General features: G+C 38.3%; 1 protein-coding gene across 8 annotated transcripts in view; it reads right to left on the minus strand.

The window, feature by feature from the left end:
- TENM3 (teneurin transmembrane protein 3) overlaps window positions 1–17,523 on the minus strand; it is a 1,346,134-nt gene that overhangs the window by 883,347 nt on the left and 445,264 nt on the right. The window lies entirely within an intron of this gene.

Genomic DNA, 17,523 nt, shown 5'->3' on the forward strand with positions numbered 1-17,523 from the left:
AAGAGAACTAGGAAGCATATTAGGCTTTTAAGGTGAGCTGTGGTTGTACTACTGCACTCCAGCCTGGGTGACAGAATGAATGAATAAATAAATAAATAATATATCATATGAAAACATCAAAACATATTAAACATTTCTATGTGTTATTTAATTTTTTCTTTCATAGTAGTTCATGTAAAAGAAAACATCTTCAAAAGAGCCAGGAAAAAAAAAAAGCTGAGCTCATTATCTGCCACATAGTGGGTAGGTGTCGTTACTATCCCTATCATGTGTGACATTAGGAAATCCTTTAGAACTCAGCTCTTCCATGGGATCACCTCAGCAGCTCAAGTTAGATTTGCCCAGCAGCTGGAACTCATGAATCAAGACTGAGAGTCATGGTCTAATACATATTTATTAGATGCCTACTATGTGTCTGGCACTGTTGTAGATACTTGGTATCTATATTGTAAACAAAGCAAATCTAGTCCCTGATCTGATGAAGGCTTACCACCAGTAAGTGAAGGAGATAACAAATACATACTGAAATATGCGTAATTATGCCAGGAACAATATGTGCTCTAAAAAATAAGCCAAGGCAGAAGAATAGAAAAAAAAACAGGAGCATGTACTATCTGTATTAGTCTGTTTTCATGCTGCTGATAAAGACATATCTGAGACTGGGCAATTTACAAAAGAAAGAGATTTTTTGGACTTACAGTTCCATGTGGCTGGGGAGGCCTCACAATCAAGGCAGAAGGCAAGGGAAGAACAAGTCACATCTTACATGGATGGTGGCAGGCAAAGAGAGCTTGTGCAGGGAAACTCCCGTTTTTAAAACTATCAGAGTTCGTGAGACCCATTCACTGTCACGGGAACAGCATGGGAAAAGACCCACCCACTCCATGATTCAGTCGTCTCCCACATGGTCCCTCCCACGTCGTGGGAATATGGGAGCTGCAAGATGAGATTTGGGTGGGGACACAGAGCCAAACCATATCACTATCTTACATGGCCTGGAACAAAGAGATGGTTCTCCAGCAGGGACCTGGATGCAGTGAAGGAGAGAGTCATGGAGCGTTTGAGGGAGGGACATGGCTGGCAGCCAGGACAGAGTGTTGTGAACAGTGACAAAGAGGCCAGTGAGCGAGTGACAGGGACTTGAGAGTTTTCCAGGGGTCACATCCCTTTAGGCCTTGTAGGCCATACATAAACACTTTAATTGTGATCAGAACATCTTGGAATCGGTTTTTGGATTTTTTTATTTTTAATTAGCATGGGCACATACTAGTTTTATATAATTATGGGGTACATGTGATGTTTTGATACAGGCATACAATGGATAATGATCAAATCAGAGTGACTGGGGCATCTATCGCCTCAAGTGTTTATCCTTAGAATATTTTAATCATGTAAGTTACATGATGTGCTTAGTCCTAAAAGGCTGGTAGGTGGGTCATAGGCTCTGGGGAAGAAAGAGAAGAAGCAGGAGAGAGTCAGGAGGGTGTTAGATCCTCCGTAGATCATGTGAGGAATGATAGTGGATTGCATCCAAAGGTGGTGGCGATGGAGGATGTGAAACAGTCAGATCATGGGGACGCTCTGGGGCTGCAGGCTTCGGAAGAGATCTTGATATTAAGAGTATTAACAGTTTTTGCAGTAAATATGGAAGTGGATATGAAGAGCTCAGTTTTCAATCTGAGTTTTAGATGCCCAAAGAACATCCAAGAGGAGATGTTGAATGGACAGTTATATACATATCTGGAGTTCAAGGGAGAGGCTGGCGCTAGAGATATAAATGGAAATCATTGTTTTGTAGAGACAACATCTAAAACCATGGAACTCATCAAGGACTCGAGTGTAGAACAAAAAAGAAGAGGCAGGAGGATTGAGCCCTGGGTAACACACATAGTGGTCAGGCCCAGAATGAGGATGCATCAGTCAGAAGAGAAGGTATAGCCAGCACATTAGGGGTAGAATCAGGAGGGGCCCTCCGCAGGGCCCCAGGTTGCGTTCAAATCTTGACTTGCACGGAAGGAAGCTTGCTCCCCAAGGTGATGTATTTTTAGACCAAAGGTGTTTTAGGTATGGAAGAACCTTAGCAGCAATATTTTGCAAGTCCTGCACTTTACAGAAGTTGAGACTGAGACACAGGGAGGTTAATTACCGAAAGTCACACAGTAATTGGTTTGAGTTGATTAGGGATGATGTGTTCCGTTGGAGAGATGACAGGCTGGGCCAGAGGTGAGTATCGCCTAATGAAGTTGGAATTGTTACCAGTCATTCCTATCTCTAGGCAAGAAAAGGAGGGGACAGGAACAGTCACAGGCATCAGCTGTTGAACTTGTTTCTTAGAAATGCAGACTTTTACAGAGCACCTTTTGTATGCATAATACAATTCTGGACACTGTTTAACTGTAGAGTGAGAAGGTAAATGTTCTTTCCTCCAAGGTTGTTTTTTTCTTCAAATTGGTGGAAGAGTTGAACAATCTATAGCAAATATATATACACACATAAAAACTAATTCAGAAATTGAGTTTTGTTTTTTGGGTTTTTTTTTTTTTTTTTGAATCAGAAAGTAAGTAGAGAGAGTGTGGTAAATAGGATCTGTAGTACTAGGTGGGACATCCAATGACTATTTGCTGACTAAATTAAGGCCTTCTGTTTTCCTCAGTAGGAAACCACTCATGGGATAAAGCAACCAAACTGTGAAAGAATAGAAGTGTTTTTCCCCAAACTTAAAATTAAAAAGTTATATTCTTACAGGTGATGCTGAAATCAATACCGATTGTAAAACACAATGTTCTTAAATATTCTACAACGAATGTTACTTTCAGTTAATCTTCACCTCATCACTCAGTATCACGTGAAAAAAACTTCTGCTTCTCCAAGAGCACATGCTTTGGATATCTAAATGTGTGTGTTTGGATAACATTGATGGTCCTTTGTCTCAGAAACCAAAGCACCAATGGGAACTGAGTGTTTATGACTACATTTGGGGATCATGTTCTGCTCTTTCTGAAATTTTATTTTACTTTAAGTTCTGGGATACATGTGGGGAATGTACAGGTTCGTTACACAGGTATACATGTGCCATAGTGGTTTGCTGCACCTATCAACCCATCATCTAGGTTTTAAGCCCCACATGCAATAGGTATTTGTCCTAATGCTCCCCCTCCCCTTACCCCCCACCCCCTGACAGACCCCGGTATGTAATGTTCCCCTCCCTGTGTTCTCATTGTTCAACTTCCACTTACGAGTGTGAACATGTGGTGTTTGGTTTTCTGTTCCTGTGATAGTTTACTGAGTATGATGGCTTCCATCTTCATCCATGTCCCTGCAAAGGACATGAATTCATTCTTTTTTATGGCTGCATAGTATTCCATGGTGTATATGAGTCACATTTTCTTTATCCAGTCTATCATTGATGGGCATTTGGGTTGGTTCCAAGTCTTTGCTATTGTGAATAGTGCCGCAGTAAACATACGTGTGCATGTGTCTTTATAGTAGAATGATTTATAATACTTTGGGGCAAAGACTTTGTGACTAAAACACCAAAAGCAATTGCAACAAAAGCCAAAATTGACAAATGGGATCTAATTAAACTAAAGAGCTTCTGCACAGCAAAAGAAACTACCATCAGAGTGAACAGGCAACCTACAGAACGGGAGAACATTTTTGCAATCTCCCTATCTGACGAAGGTCTGATACCCAGAATCTACAAGGAACTTAAACAAATTTTCTGCTCTTTTAATAGGGTTTTTTGGCTCTTTTAAGATATAAAAAATACCTATCTCCAAATTTTATAGAAGTGTGTGTGTGTGTGTGTGTGTGCGCGCTCACATGCACATGCATTTACCTCTTTATCGAGAACATATGGACTTCCAGATTTTTATGCAAAGCCATACGTTTCTGTCTGGTATCATATGGCTCTAATTTGATTACACTATCCAGTCCTGTAATGTGCTTCTTTGTTACATATTATCTAAGTCATAGGAGTGAAAATTCCCATTACAGAAGCGGGGGAAAATAACTTGCTAAATAATCCTTTTGCAGTTTTTTTGGGGGGAATGAAGGATGTGAAAACTTGATAAAAACATAAAAATTTACTTTATAATAATAATTTGAAGACTCTGATATACCCGGTATTTTTGCTGGTATTTTATATTTTAATTCATAACTTTACACTAAACAAGATCCAAAAGTGGGAAAACATCGCGGTGAAATTCTGTGATTTTAAATATAGCGGGCAGCTGGAAAGAAAGTGGAAATGTGTGTGCTGATGTGAGGGGTGTGTTAGGGGCTTTCAGCTGTGAGTATTTTCAGTAAATATCTGCAAATATTATAGAGCACATGCCATGGAAGAAAGATCATAAAGCTCATAGACTCTCCTGACATATTGGGTAATTTCCATTGGAAATCTCTAAAATAATTCTTGTAGGCAGGATCAGAGGCTCATCTAAATAACTGTTTTGGCCAACACTGATGCCTTCTCCTTTCATTTGGGAGATCAAATATTGGATTTAGCCTCAAAGGTGGATCCCATTCTGCATAGTCCCAGGGGACAGGCTAGAGGCTTGGTTTTGGTTGGGGTTTTCCCTTGTGGCAGAGGAATTGTAAAATTTATTTCAAGATCCTTACTAGGGTGGCATGAATCGTGGATATGGTCACTCCATGAGTGACCTCACCAGGTAACTTTGGCCATGTGACTCCATCCAGTAGTTTTGATTCATCATGACAGACAGGTTCATATATATTTTTTTGGTACGGAGGTAGAACACATGTGGGACCCCTCGCACCATTAGAAGTTTCTTAGTTACAGAAGGGCTATGATTTTGGGGAGGAAGCTTAGTGTCAAATTCTTCCTGTCCCTTGATCATTGAGAAGGTTTGCTGCAAGTCAGCATCATTGGTTTCCTCTGTGCCTCAAAATTGGGCTCCCATCTGAAAGAAAGTTAAAAATATGAAAGTCTACGCGCCTTGGACAAAATGATGGAAATGGGAGTGTGTGCATACGTGGGCAGGTGCACAAAAACTCAGGCAGAAATAGGTGCCTCTCAGTGAGCTGATTTGCCACTTGAGAGAGAATAAAGAAACTAGCAATATCCAGATGTTATAATTCTGTTCTCAATGATACTACTGGCAGCTCTGGGGCTCCAGGGGAAAGGAAGAGAGCAGGTCTCTCCTGTGGTGAAATCACGGAGGAGAAAGACAGAAGCCTATTCTTTGTTGTACTTCACACTGAGTGCTTTACACAGAGCAGAGGCCCAATTAATGCTTGTGGAATTGAATTTATTGAATTGCACGGAAGGAAAAAGAGGACTCAAGGGGCTTGGAGACTTCAAGAGTATATTGCAAGAGGGTCAGTTTCAAGTCGAGACTGAAATTGTAAATCTCTGGATTTGTCTGTTGTGAACTGGAGATATATATAGGCATATCTTAAATGGGAAACAAACAACGAATACACGTATTGGAACTGCTGAATGTTTGGTATTGGATCATATTTATATATGATATGTGAAAGAATATACTGATTTTCAACTAATAATATTTGAATACATCTTGAGCCAAAATTTATTTACTTTCCTTTAAGTTTTTGTGAAATTTTGAATGATGATAACCAGGTAAAGTGATGAAAAATGGCATATTTTTAGTTAATTAAAACTCTTAATGGAAAAAGTTTTTCCACTAAATTTGAAGAGCAAGTTAAGCTATTTTTGAATCTAAATTAATCTAAGAAGCCAAAATATTTTTGGCATTGGCAATCAGGATGCCTTTAAAATGTTCTCATAAATCAATGAAGATTTAAGATCCTCCTCAAATTTTGAAGATAAACTCATATTTGGGCTGTGATGAAGTGTGAACAATTTCACCATGGAAGTTGTTATTTTCATGAATTTATGAGTGTGTGAGAACATCTCTCTGCTATATTAATTACAGCAATAAATACTACAACCAATATAAAATGAAAGGTTAAAAAATTTGTCCTAAAATTTTTAAAAATCAAGAAAAAAGGTCAGTGGGAAAAAATTAGGTTTACTTCAAGAATAAAATATTCAGTGTAGTTGATAAAAATACTGTTAGGATCCTGTACAAAAAACATAGCCTGTAATCCCACCACTTTGGGAGGCTGAGGCGGGAGGATCACAAGGTCAAGAGATCAAGACCATCCTGGCAAACGTGGTGAAACCCCGTCTCTACTAAAAATACAAAAATTAGCTGGGTGTGGTGGTGCATGCCTGTAGTTCCAGCTCCTCAGGAGACTGAGGCAGGAGGCTTGAACCTGGGAGGTGGAGGTTGCAGTGAGCTGAGATCGCGCCACTGCGCTCCAACCTGGTGACAGAGCAAGACTCTGTCTCAAGATAAACCAAAAGCCAAAAACAAAATAAAACAAAAACCAAAAAACAAAACAACAAAACAAAACAAAAAAAATCCACACAAAGAATTGGGTAAAATTGGTTTAAAAATTGTTGTTGGTTTTCTTTCACATTTTTGTAAATACTGTATCAAGTAATTTTCTTTCTATGTTTCTCTAAATCTTGCAGTTTTTGCATATTCCTTAATTTTTAAATTTATAAGCAAATAAAAACAAAATTAAATTATTTTACATAAGTCTTAAGGATAAAAAGACAATATATGCCTCAAGATTTTTTACTTTTAACTTCTGAGATAACATGTAGACCTAGAACTAGTCTTCTAATTAATCTAGTACTTTCAGTTCAAAATATTCAAAAACTGTTAAGAGATGCAGAGAGACAGTATTAAAAGTGACATAAAAAATCACATGATTTTTACTTATTTTCTCTGGAAAAAAACATTAGCCCAAATTATTGGTATTAGTTTTAGATTAAATATTTGAAAACATTCAGTATAAGTATTTTAGAATGTAGAAAATGAAAATCTCTATTACAATGAATAATATGGTAATGTAAAATTGTTGTTTTTATTACAAATTGTTAAATAATAATTTAAATAATACATTAAAGACTACCTATAATTTAGCAACTGCTTCATCATTTCAGCAGAATGTTCTTTTTTAGAATCAGTAAACAACAAAATAAAAGATGTAATTGCAATATCTTAAAAACATCACTTACGTTCAAAAATAGTGAATGAAATGCATTTAATGATAAAAATTTTGAAATATTATTACAAGCAGAAAGTTTGGGGCCTTGGAATCACATACACATGACAGATGAAAAATATTACAGGAAGTATTTACCACAAAGAATATTTTCCCAACAGAAATTTAGAAAGGGGTCTGGTCTAAAGAGTAATCGGTTATATGAAAACCTTCAAACATCTTAATTCAGAAAGATGAATGCCAGGAAGCTTAAGGAGTTGGGGAAGTTCAAGTTTGCTGATTAGAACATATAGCAATATACACTTCAGTGGGACCAGAGAATATTTTACAGATCATGAAAATGTGAATAAGCAAAGTTGATGGATCTTAGACCACCTTCACTTTCCTTTCCTTTATGTTAATAATCAGAGGAAGTTTTTTTTTTTTGAGACGGAGTCTGGCTCTGTTGCCCAGGCTGGAGTGCGGTGGCGCGATCTCCACTCACTGCAAGCTCCGCCTCCCGGGTTCCCGCCATTCTCCCGCCTCAGCCTCCCGAGTAGCTGGGACTACAGGTGCGCGCCACCACGCCCGCCCGGCTAATGTTTTGTATTTTTAGTAGAGACGGGGTTTCATCATGTTAGCCAGGATGGTCTCGATCTCCTGACCTCGTGATCCCCTCGCCTCGGCCTCCCAAAGTGCTGGGATTACAGGCTTGAGCCACCATGCCCGGTCAAGGAAGTGTAATCAATGGAAAAAATAAACCATCAACAGGCTTTAGATATAAATATAGAAGAGATGAGTAAAAATGTAGAACAAAACAGTAAAAAAACCTAGAATAAAACACTGGAATTGGGTAACTATTATCCGTTGACAGAAATATCACAAAGGTGTGTGTGTGTGTATGTGTGTGTGTAGCTACAGATGTGTTGACTCACCTACTACTGCTTTTTTCAAAGATTATATTTAAAAACAAGCGATGAAGTACCTCTGAAGTATTTTTAGTATGAACTGATCCTTTTCCATTTTCTCTTTTCAATGAAGTTGGATTGCATGAAGTGAATAAAGCTGCTTTACTTGATCGTATCAGCCTACAGCAGATGAAGAGAGAATTTCTAACGGCACCTACGTCACTGACTGCAGTCGTTAGAGAAATAGGGAAATAGAATTGTTGGTGAGTCATATGGCTCTTAACATTGCTCTAATGCGACTGCAGTTTTGGTGAGGATTTTGATATTTAATGAGTGAATAAGGGCAGAGCAAGTCTTTTAAGCCAATTTCTGATGGAAGCATGACCATATAAGTTTAGAATAAGAAAAGAAAAGAAGGGGAAGAAAGAATGAATAAATTTATTGATCACATAACGCTGAAGGCATTAGAAGATGCCAACATTAATACAGTTAATACATTGTTTACACAAGTGTGTCACTATCATTGGCCAGCATAAAAACTGTCCTTGCCCAATAGTGTTTCCTCAAACACTTGAAATTGAAGAAGATAAAGTTCAGTATTTCCAGTGATCTCTAACTTTCAGATTTCGATGCAGATGATAAGGTTTTTGAATCAAAAACTTTGATCAAAGTTATGAATCTTGTTCTTGCAAAGCTATAAGAAAACTAAGATGCTTCTAAATTTTAACGTAAAGTCAGTATCGTAAGAATGCCAAGTTTAAAAATGGAACAATGTTTTACCTTTTAGTTAGTATGAAATTAGTTCAGAAGAGATGAATTGGATAGTCACTTGTAAACGTATTCCTGGATACACTTAGCCAAGAAGAATGATGGAGGAGCTCTTCTTTTGACTAATAACACATTTCACGCTCTTTAGTATGTCTTTATATCTGCGTCAAAGCTGAAATCAATGAGCTATGGATAAAAAATGGGCTGAATACTGGAAGATACCAATAAGACCCATTCCACTAACCCCTTCATTTGTGCCAAAATAATTTGTTTGAAATGCTGAATTCATGTGCTGAATAATTTGTTTGAAATGCTAGGCTACAGATCCGGGGGTAGAACTAGTGAAAAATAGCCAGTTTGGGAGCTGGTAGATTGAAGGGAAGAAGGAACAATTGGGCTAAAGTGAATCCCTATGGAGGAATCGAACCTTTTCGGGAAGGGAATGTCAGGGTGAAGAGAAGGAGTTCTTTTCCAGGGCTAGGATGGGTAACAAAGGCTGCACAAGGTGGGCAACAGAATTTCAGTTTCTGAAAGGTGACTTCCAGGAAGAAGGTCTCCCCCAGTGTGGAGACATATTTTGGGGTTTAAATTGGGCCCTCACCCTGTAAGAGGTCTGTGATGCTGCAGATTCTCTCTACCAGGCAAGGCCTCCTGGGATGAGTCAGAGCCCAGCTGTGTGGAGGAGGAACAGCTGGAGCATCTGGGTGGGGCTGGCTGAGGGCCTGGTAAGCTGGTGTCTACTGAGAGACAGCGTTCCTTCGGAACACCCAAGCCCACTGCTGTGTCAGCAAAGAGAAGGGAGCTGGAGGTCGGAAGCCTTGGTCTTCCACTCTCATCAAATACACCCCAGTGGTCAATGCATGCCTCCACTTTTTGTGAGAATCCTCATTTCTCATGTGTGTGCATTTAGCGTGTACCATGGCTTTGGATGGTTCACTCTTATTATTTTCCCACCTGGCTTTGAGATGCATCTGGGGAAAGCCGGTGCTGTCACCTTTCAGGATGAAGAGCAAACGCTAAATTTTAATTACCAGAAATACCAGGATGTCTTTGAGAACATTGTTCTTAACTTCAGTAAAACTTTTCAGTTCTTTTAAAAGTCCCTTGCATGGTATCTCAGAATCACAAATTTTAATTTTAAAAGGGACCATCATGATGAGCTTATTGAACACTTTCATTTCATAGGCAACAGAATGGAGGTCTAGAAGGATTAAGTGACTTATTTAAGGTCATTTTTATAGAAATGAAAAAAAATCTTGAACAAATTATCTAGTTTTTAGATTGGGGGAAAAAGACTATTTATTCATTCGCTTCCCAACAAATCACTCACCCACTGTCCCTAAGCCCAAGGCCTGCTCTCTTCCATGGATACCCACTTTCCCTTGATTCAGAACCTGACAGTAAGTGGAGTGGGGAGGAAAGCCTATTAAATGTTATGCTCTTTAAACAGAGTGCTTACGTTTTAGACACAGTAGGAATAACAGCAGAGAAAGCAAATTAGCAGTGGGAATGTCAGGAAGTGAGTCTGTTCTATGAAGAAAAACAACTACATTTAAACAGTCACAGAAAGCTTGGGTATGTAACAGACTCTTGCCAATGGAGACACAATTAAAATAAACTTTGAGGCAGGCATGGTGCAGCGGAAAGGTTTATATAAAGAATACAATCAGGCTGGGTACAATAGCTCACGCCTGTAATCCCGGCACTTTGGACGGCTAAGGCAGGAGGATCACTTGAGGCCAGGAGTCATTTGAGACCCCTCTGGCAACATAGTGAGATCTTGTCTCTATAAAAATTTTAAAAATTAGCTGGATGTCGTGGTGGCATGCCTGTAGTCCCAGCTACTCAAGAGGCTGAGAAGAGAGGACTGTTTGTTTGAGCCTGGGAGTTCAAGACTTCAGTGAGCTATGACTGCACTACTGTCCTCCAGTCTGGGCAACAGAGCAAGATCCTGTCTCCAAAAAAAAAAAAAAAAAATCAGCCAGATAGAAAGTTGTATAGAAAAGATGGAAAGATGGAAAAACTGGGGGACTAGGAGAGTGAGTGTGTACTGAATGAGGGTGCTTAGATCTTCTGTGTAACCGTGTGTGCTGAGATAATGTTTATTAATGGAATAGCTAATGATAAGTTAATTAGGATCTCTTACATAGTTTGATTCAGAAGGAAACTTATTATTTGCCTCATGGAATGACCTAAGCCTTTATAGATGTTTCAATTTGCCAAAAATACTGATTTTATTTAGGGCCTCGCTAAAAGATAAAAAATAGTCAACAGACACATACTTACACAATACAAACACATTATTTCCACTGACGGGGATGAAATCCAACAGTTAATATGTATTTGTTAATTTAACTGCATATGTTAATGTGTTAAACTTAACCTTCTGCTTATTAGAATGAAATGAATGAATGTTATTAGAAATAACATTATAGGTCAAGCAGAAGATAGCCCTACACAATATTCTTGCTGAATAAATAAATAACTATGGCGGATTGACTTTCCAAAGGAGACATCAATCGAAACAAGTGATTAAAGTTGACAATGGAATTGTACAAATGACCCTAATTAATGAATTTTCTAATATTTCTCATGTTTATAAACATTAGCCCTTGTTTGCACACTGTGTGCATAAATATGCATGCATTACAACCAGTGACAGCCATAACTGGATGCAAATCACGCTCAGACACCTACTCTGTGGCATCTGTGAATTCTGACATATCATTCTATCGTAAGCTGGAGAAAGTTCTAATTTCCCTTTTTTTTTCTGCCGCTGACTTGGACACCGTTGACTTGGCAAAGCCCCTAACCAGATCTCAGATAAAATTGACCATTTACAAGACATCAAATCTTCTGCAGCTTTGGATGAAGGATTCTGACCTTAAAAAAAGAAAAAGTTCTACTTCCAATCACTTCTTCTCTTTGTAAATACGATAAACTGTTGGCTGTTTTGCTCATACTCCCTGACAGTAGTAAGATAATGTCACTCTTCAAATAAGTTCTTACTTATTGGTTACCTTTTGATGGGTTTATCAGCTGCCAACAAATAATGGAGAACTATTTTGGTGAAGCCAGTCATGCCAGGCCTGTAAATGAGAATATCTCTGTGTGAAGTCTGAGCATTACAGGTAGGTCTCCATGGCACAAGGTTCAAGAGAATTAGAGTGACCTTCACGCTCTTACTTTTCTCCCTAGCCCTCATGTAATTACGGTAGAAAGTGCCGTTACTCATTACATTATTACTGGTAATGATGACCAGATCATAGGCTTAAGTTAAAGCGTAGTGTTACTGTTTAGGAACTCTGAAATTAGTAACGTCATCGTTGCCTCATATCCTATTAACTAAGACCAGCTCCTTATCCAAAAAAATAAGAAACTCATAGTTGGTGACATTCTCTTTGCAGGTGTTTAGTTTCAAAACTGTGTTTTCTTTTTACCTGCTAGAACTCAAATTTTTTTTTCATCTTTTCAAAAATGTAGACAGGATTAATCAAGCCTGTTTTTTCCCTCCTACATATGAAACACAACATCTTATGTTTGATGTTTGTTTATTGGTAGTTTTATTAGCAATAAAAATGCTTTTCTAAGTGTACAGTTCTCTAAAATATACATATTTTAAATGGATAGAAAAAATTACAAATTATTTCAAAGGCTTTGGTAAAATATCGGGATGGCTCTGTATAGTGTGGGACTGTCTTGTGTTGCTAAAACATTTTAACCTACAGCTGTGCTCTCTTATTCTGATTAATCATTTAAAAACCAAATACAAATCAAATGTAGAAACAGGACCAAATACTAACAAAAGCATTTTCCTTGCATATTCACGAGAACATTTCATTTGGGATTAGTAGTTTCATAAAAGCACAAATATAAATGTCAATGAATTTTATATTACACAGATGATATTGCAGAAGCAAAAATCTTTGCATTTATTGATACCTAATTTGGAAATCACAAAATACTGGATGCATCCTAAGAGGAATGGTTGGGGGGTGGAGGGTGGGGAAAGTGGAGGTAGAGATGCCTGCCTCTGTATTTTTGAAATGTGTCTTAGATGACTATAATTTATTATCTATATTATCATAACCTTAACATTATAATAATTAACGTTCAGGTCTATTCCAAAGGTTTATAATTTTAGTGGGTGGAATAATGCAAAACAAGTTCAGAGTGTGGGTTCGACAGTAGAACCCCACTTGTTCTGTATTTTTGCTTGAAGTTACATGAGAATGTAGACATTAATTCTTACATTTATGGAACACCGTTTTTGTCATTTAAATTCATTTTTATTCAATCTTTTTCATTTAAGCATGCTTCAATGTATTTATAATAAATGAGAATACATATAAACCTTCCAGAACATCTCTGGGAATACGGAATTATATTAATGACACTCTTAATGTCATTTATTTGACATGGGATCTGATTATGCCATTAAAGACCTAGTTCCTCTGATACTCACACAGGGATTAGAAATAACTGAATTGGGGAAACATCCCAGAAACTAGGAATAGTTATTTTTAAATTCAATGGTAGAATTCACACATTTAAAATGGTACAATTCACAGTTCTCCCTCTTCTGGAATGTTAAATCTTGTTTGAGAGGAAATTCATATATTCATGATAAATTAGAAAACAATTTGGAAGCAACCTATATAATGTAGAGTTTCAGCCTGTATGTGCCATTCAGAGGTCATTCAGAACATGAGAAAAACCACCGTGGGCTCATGTTAATTCAGACAAACTTCATGGAGAGGGAAAATTTTGAGCTGAGTATTAAAGATGTGTAGGATTTAGCAGAAAAAGAGAGAGACAAGACTAGGAGTGAACAGGAGCATGTGAGGGGCCAAGGTGGCTAGGAGTGCTCTCAGAGGCAAGAAACCATTCCTCTTAGAATACATCAAGAATGTCCCAAGATCAACAAAGTAAACTGGGACTAGTTCATAGGGACCCTTAATGTGGGGTTGAAACTTTCAAATTTATTCAAATATGCAAAAGAAGCGAATATAGATTTTTAACAAATGGAATACATAGTGAAAATGACTCTATTGTATAACCACCATGAAATAAAATGGTGACACTGAGAAACTAGGTAGTTAACTATTAAAATAAGAAGTAAAGTCACGATGGTAAATTAGAGTAACCACAATATGACACGAGAAGGAGAAATAAACCAGAAACTTTGCGAAGCGTGTATACTAGGACTCAGTGGCTACCTGAGTGTGGGATGGGAGAGATATGCAATAAAATTAACTTCAAAATATGCAATTCATAGAAGCAAGGTAACATAGGAGACATTCATTGAAATAGGAAGTGTCTTAGTCTGTGTTGGGCTGTAACAACAAAATCCCACAAACTATGCAATTTGCAAAGACTAGAAATTTATTTTTCACAGTTTTGGATGCTGGGAAGTCCAAGATCAAGGCATTGGCAGGTGTGGTGTCTGGTGAGTGTCCAGTCTATCCTGGACAAATGCTATGTCCTCACATGGCAGAATGTCAAAGGGTAAGAAGGTCGAATTTCCTCTGTTAAGTCCTTTTTGAAGGGTACCTAATCCTATACACGAGGAAGGAATCCTCATGGCTTAATGACTTAATCACCTCTTAAACAACCTCTCTCCTTTCCCGCACACTATCACATTGGCAACACCTGAATTTTGGTGGGAACACATTCAGATCATAACAAAAAGTTAGACAAAGGATTCATTTTTGATCATCACATACACTAGATTTGACTTTACAAACATGACCACCTGATTGGACATATTCTGTGAACAACTGGAAATAAATGAAGGATAAAGGCATGGGCTGAAACTGCAGGTTTAATAATGAGCACATAGGTGATAGTTGACATGGCAAGAATAGATGAGCAATCTAAGGAACCAGATAAAGAAAGAAAAATAGAGCAAGGGTAGAAAGTCTGAGAATTTGATCTGAAGAGAACTGGTAGAAATAGAAGCAAGAAAGGAGAGAAAGAAAGAGAAAATAAGAAAGGTATTAGACTGGCTAAGAGAAGCCAAGGAAGAGGTTGTGAAGCAGGGGATCGTGGTATCAAAAACCGCAGAGATGGCAGGTGCTCAGTGGTAGGAAAGACCATCTGGATTTGTAAATATTAAATGGGTGGTTCAGGGAGGGAATAATTTAGTGCAAATGTTGATTTCTTAAGATGACAAGGCTTCAATGTATATTTTAGATGCATTTTCCTCCTATTAGGGAACAAGTAGCCAAGTCCTCAGTTTGTTTCTTATTGGAATTTAGCAATTCGGCTGAACTAATTCAAGTTTTTGAGCTTATGAACAGCTGCAACTTTGTATTTAAATTTCATCTGCTCTCTGTCCTACTTAATGTTCCAGTAACAATCCATCTTACTTTCAAGTCTGACAATTTCATAAGGGTATTGACCACCCACAGAGAGTATGCCTGCAAAAGGAAAAGCCCTTTAAGAGCTGTGTTGAGTGAAGCAAAAATGCTTAGATCGTAGTCAATACTATTAGAACTGAACTGGGATAAGAGTGCAGTGATTCAGAAGAATTAGTTCCATTATTTTTACTGATGCTTCAGGAAAGCAATAGCATCCAGGAAAACAATAGAATTTAGGGCACTGTGATGGTCATTGGGATACTGTGCTCTGTAGTTGAACAACCCACTAAAATATTTCAGTAAAAGTGCAGTTAAACACACAGAGCCGAAAACCTCCCCCACCCTACAGACACTAATGATTTTCCATATAAATGCTTGAGGCCCCTTTAAGTAAAAATAATGAACAAGACTATATTCTACTTGCTTTATAATAGACACTTCTGATAAGAAGTGATTTCATTCTAATAATAGAGTGGGGGCACAGTTTAGTCTAACACGTTAGAATAAATTGCTTGATTTTAATAATCTTAAGTGCAAAAATTTTTTTAAAAGCCCACAATGAATATTGACATTTAGAAACCTTTTAATAGTAGCATAATTCCTATATATAAAGCTAAGATAGTAAGGGATCTATTTTTTTCTTCTTTCAGCTGAGCAGCTTTGTATTTTAGTAGTCTTTTTTTTTTCTTTGAAAGCCAGATTCCTATTTATAAATATTTCTGAATCAGGACAGTACTCCTTTAAATTAAGTCTGTTCCTGAAGTGACCCACATCTGGCCATCAGGTAACCTGTATCAGGTAGTACCACATGTTCACAATCAACCCCAGTATGCACCCCTTGGGCTGATAACTAAAATGTGACAATTCTGATAATTAAACCACCTAAAGCCGGCGGCTGATGTCTTGCATTAATTCAAAACAGCTTAAGGTGAAACAGCGCACTATCCAATTACCAGAGACATGACTATATACGCTCTCAACCATGTTGGCATGGCTTTCCTCAGATACACTGAACCTCACACCTGACATAAACTGTAATTTAAACAAATAAAGGGGGTGGCTGATGGATTGTAGCCTGCTTAATCTAACTGTTAGTCCCTCTGAAGACTTCTCTTGATTAGCAAGGCTGAGTAGGTCAGAGGATGACATTTTCCAATCAACCTAATGTTCACGGAGAAATTATATTTTTCTGTATCATTCATTAAGAGCTAGTGGAATTCAGATTTTTGGCTTATAAGGAAGATCCCAATTAATTAAAATAATGAAGAAGAAAAATAAAAGCAAATTATTTAATACTGCGATATAGTTTTAACATTTATATGCATAGATTCCATCAACAGTGGAGGAAGTTAGGATTTCCGCACTCTTCCCAAAATACAACCAGAAAATATTACAATGGAAGGCACAGTTCCAAGGATTATAGTTTTCTGTATCTTTGCTGTTCAAAGCAAGAGCAGTCATGAAGAACCTCACTAATTTGAGGATTAATTTATAATTATTGCCCATTCAATTAAATTGTTCACACCTCTTCTCTACCACCACTACCACGACCATTGAATAGTATTGATTGTATGCCAAAAACAGCCTCAAAACGCATACCGTGTGTGTTAGGCTGTTCTTGCATTGCTGTAAAGGAATATGTGAGGCTGGGAAATTTATAAAGAAAAAGGGTTTTATTTCTGCTTACAGGTCTGCAGGCTATATGGGCAGGGTGGTGCCAGCATCTGCTTCTGGTGAGGTCCTCAGGCAGCTTCAAATCATAGCAGAAGGGAATGGGGAGCCAGCATGTCACATGGTGAGAGTGGAAGCAAGATAGCTGGGAATGGGAGTGCCACACACTTTTAAACAACCAAATCCCACGTGAATGCCTGCATCACCAAGGGGATGGCGCTAAGCCCTTCATGAGGGATCTGCCCTGTGATCCAGTATCCCCCACCGGGCCCCACCTCCAACACTGGGCATTATGCTTCAACGTGAGATTTGGAGGGGACAAATGTCCAAACCATATCACCACGTAAGTGTAGCGTGATGGTTAATTTAATGTGTCAGTCAACTTTAGTGGGCTAAGGGATGCCAGGTAGCTGGTGAAACAGTATCCTCGGCGTGTCTGTGAGGGTGTTTCTGGAAGAGATCATTTGAATCGGTGAACTGACAAAGGAAGATCCCCCTCCCCAGTGAGGGTGGGCATTGACTAATCTCTTGAGGGCCCAAATAGAACAAAAAGGTGGAGGAAAAGTGAATTTTCTTCTGTCTGAGCTAGAACACACATCTCCTGCTCTCGGACATTGGCACTCCTGGTTCTCAGGCCTTCAGACTAGAACTGTGTCTTACACTGTTCCCTCTCCTCCAACGGATCCCTGCCCCCAGGCCTTCAGACTGAATCATACCACTGGCTTTCCTGCTTTCTCCAGTTTGCAGATGTCAGACTGTGGGACTTCCCAGCC

Source organism: Papio anubis, chromosome 3 (assembly GCF_008728515.1).
Source record: "Papio anubis isolate 15944 chromosome 3, Panubis1.0, whole genome shotgun sequence".
In the NCBI taxonomy this organism is placed as follows: domain Eukaryota; kingdom Metazoa; phylum Chordata; class Mammalia; order Primates; family Cercopithecidae; genus Papio; species Papio anubis.